Source organism: Trichechus manatus, unplaced genomic scaffold (assembly GCF_000243295.1).
Source record: "Trichechus manatus latirostris isolate Lorelei unplaced genomic scaffold, TriManLat1.0 scaffold00225, whole genome shotgun sequence".
In the NCBI taxonomy this organism is placed as follows: domain Eukaryota; kingdom Metazoa; phylum Chordata; class Mammalia; order Sirenia; family Trichechidae; genus Trichechus; species Trichechus manatus.
In genome coordinates this window covers 2,124,557-2,128,579 of record NW_004444161.1, presented here as the reverse complement: position 1 = coordinate 2,128,579, position 4,023 = coordinate 2,124,557, and positions in this window count along the sequence as shown.

Here is a 4,023-nt window from a genome sequence, read left to right as displayed (position 1 = left end):
TATGTGTACTGACTGTTTACTGAGAAACTATTTGTTCTGTAAACCTTCACCTAAAGTACAATAAAAAAAAAATTAAATTAAAAAAATAAAAATAAAATACATTCAAGTTGCCCTCAGTTTGGAAAAAGGGAGACAAGAACATTGATCATTATTACAGAGTAATGAATGCTAGGTTTTATGGGAGAACACAGAAAGGAAATGTAACCCAAATAAGGCTTTGATGTAAGAATAGATTCAAGTTAAAAAACCAGTTTCCCATTTCTTGTCTGTGAACTATTGGGTAAACTAATTATATTCCCCAAACTTCTTTTTCCCTCTGGTAGAAGGAAAGAAAAGCTATAATAAAAATGATAAGAATAGCTAAAATACATATTATGTAGTAGGCATTTCGGTTTCCCCTAGAAACTCCTTATATCTAATAATTATGTTAATAGTTGTTATCCAAGTTATGTTTGATAACTGTGTGAGGTAGACATTGGAATTCCCGCATTCCATATGGAGACACTGAGGCGGGAACTGATGCTCAGTAACAAGACGTCATTCTGCAATGCCAAGAGCACGTCAGGAAAGTTCACCATGGAGGTTCATGCAGGGTGGTAGCAGGGCAGGGACTCGCGAATACAGTCACGGCTGATGTCAGGATGAAACATGTGTGATCCAGTCATTCTGCCAAATGGAGAATCGTTCCCTGGGGCTTCATTATCTGACTACTTCAAGTGCCTCACCTTTTGATAGAGTCCGAAGAGGAACCTGTAAAATGAGACAATTAAATAAACACAAGACGAGGAAAAATTGAAAGAATCAAAACACCAATAATAAACTTCCCAGGTCAAATCAGATATTTTCAAGTCAAATGACAGCGAAAGGGACCCACTGGAAGATTCTGCGTGAATCTGGAAACAATTCTGCTGGGTCAGCAAGCATGCCGTTAGCCATACTCTTTTCTGGAAAACCTAAAAACTTGGGTGTCATGTACTAAAGAAGGATATATAGGTATTTCTAGGGCGGGCTTCCTGGGTGGCACAAACAGTTAAGCGCTTGCCTACTAACTGAAAAGATGGCAATTCGCATCTACCCAGAGGCGTCTCGGAAGAAAGGCCTGGCAATCTACTTTCATAAGATTTCAACCACTGAAAACCCTAAGGAGCAGCTCTGCTCTGAAACACATGGGGTTGCCATGGGTCGGAATCAACTTGACAGCAACTGGTATGGTTTTTCCCTAAGGGAGCCCTCACTAACAGTGATTTTATCTGTCGTGTAATAATGCTATTCCTTTTCCTCCTACATTATTGTGACTACAGCAGTAACAACGTTGTTTTGTCGTAGCTGTTGTTACCCGCCGTGAAGTCAACGAGGACCCACGGCGGCTTACGGACAACAGAACAAAACATTGCCTGGTCCTGTGCCATCCTCACACTCGCCAGCATCTTCCAGCCCATCGCTGTTGCCTTGAGTCAATCCATCTCCCACACCCTTGGCGCTCTACTTCACCAAACATGATGTTCCCCTTGAGCATTGATCCCACCTGATGAGGTGTCCAAGCAAGCGAGTCCGACAATGTTCTTTCCATGTGAAACGAAAGTATCATTCATATAGACCAATAACTTAAACCTACATTTTTTTTTTTAAGAACACACTTATGCTTTATGAGAGAATTAGGTTAAAAAAAGTTTAACCTAAAATTTTAACCTGGCAGTGTTTTGACAGACACTAAATGTTATTCACTCACACGAAGCATATTTCTTGTGAGTAACACCATTGGGAATTTCTTATAAAATTCTGTCCCTAAAAGGAAAGTTATGTTCTGTAACAATAGCAAAGAACACATATAAGATAAGCTGAGTGGAGAGATCGTCTGCAGCTTTATGTCACAGCAAAAACTGAACGAGGTTTAATTTAATCATTCAGGCATTTCTATTAAAAGGGTGTTAGCTGAAAGAATAACTTTTAAAGAAACTCTTAAAATATTTATGATTTGCCACAAATTTAATTGGCTTAACTATCAAGCATTTTTCTATTGTCTAATATTTTTAAAGATTCTAATATTCATGGAATACCAGAAACATGATGTATTTCTGAATGTCACTACCTAATTCCCCCTGATGATAAGAAAAATCTCCCACTAAAAACTGGAAAATTCCAAGGAAAAAATAGTCACTTAGCTTTATAATATGGATCTGAACCTGTTAAAAATGTTGCCACATAGGTCTTCCTGTATTTTTCCTTTAAAAAACTATTTAAAAATTAGATTATTCCAAAACCAAAACCCATAATGAAACTTGTTGCCGTCAAGTTGACTCTGACTCATAGCAAGCCTAGAGGACAGAGTAGAACTGCCCCATATGGTTTCCAAGGAGCAGCTGGTGGATTTAAACTGGTGACCTTCTGGCTAGCAGCCTTAGCAATTAACCACTATGCTACTAGAGTTTCCAGATTATTCCAAAGAAGTATATAAATTAGCTATCATTTGCTCATTGATTATATGTCCCTAAGAAATGCTATGAGAACTTTCATTCGGTCTTCTATTTTTATAACAAATATGAGCAAAACCACTAAGCTCTTTATCACAGTTATAGTGATTTTTATCTGACAGATTGTTAACAATGAGGAGAAAAAACAAGTACCAATTACTTGCTGACTAAATGCTCTCTGGGATTGAAATTCCAACCTTGCTGAGAAATTATTCATTCTTTCTACCTGTGAGGTGCTAACTCTTGGGGAGGGATCTATTTATTTTAGTTCACCTGAGAATCTAGTGGACTGCGTACAAAACATTATTTCCTGATTTATGAAATAAGCTTTACTTGACATCCTAGGTATTTACATGTGAATATAGGGTATTCTCCGTTCAGATTTAATAAAATATAAAAAATATATGAATGCTTAATCACTACCCAACTAAATTCCAAACACCGATGTTAAGTGAGTAGATTTAAGGAGAAGTCCAGTATGGGATAAAACATTACACAAAGTCCTATGTGAAATAAAACATACAATAATTACAAATTTGCAAACCTAAATTCATTTTGAAAATTAAATTGTAGGAAAAGGGTAAGATATTATTTCCAAAATTCATAAAAAAAGGTATTTTCTCAGTTTGTATTTTCCTGCCCTAATCCACCGTAGTAACAATGTTTTAAATTCAATTTTTATACGTCTAGATCATCAACTTCAAGTCCAAGCCTGACCCATTTAAAAAAGGATATGTTCTATCCTGCATTTGGAAGTTTAAAATGAAGTTTAAAGTGTAGTGGAAAGAAAACTATGTAATAATGTAACAACTCTTAAAGCTAAAGCTTGCAAATGTAATTTAACACCACATTATACCAATGCTTTCAGTTCTTTCTCTCTTAAATAAGCTAAAACAGAGCTAATTTTGGTATGTACTAATCTTTATGTGGAGTTACATAATAAATTTAGAGGAACTTCTTTCAGAAATAATTACTGACAAAAAAAGCCAAAAAAAAAAAAAAAAAAAAAAACAAGGAGAAAAATGAAGCGCTCTTAAAATTTTGTATTTTGAATGTTGGCATGGTTACTAAAGAGAAATTTATGATTTGAAGACTTTTTCTTAGAGGTTAAATACTGTGACCAATTGTAGTGGTGGCTTAAAGAAGAATGAGATCGATGAGGAATTTCTTTCATAAACATCTTTTCAAACCCATCTTTACTAATTATTCACCTTCCACCTGCATTAGACTTAAAGTTGGCTCTGTGTAGAATTTTTTTTATCACTTAAGCTATTTTTAGTCATAAAGCTTCAAATACAGTTAAGGTTTGAATTTAATTTATGAATGTTCAGCCAAAGTCTAAATTTAAAGCCTCATATTTTATAATATATATTGTAGGCGAGCTATGAAAAATAAGTGAAATATTAAATAATCCTAATAGTATAAATAGTAGAGAGAATTATGTTCAATTAATCTGGTATTAGAATGGAATTCTTATTCCTGATATCTCCAGAATGTTATGCTAGAAGGGTTTTTGGTTGAGCATTAAAAATCCTAGAATATTTCAACAGAG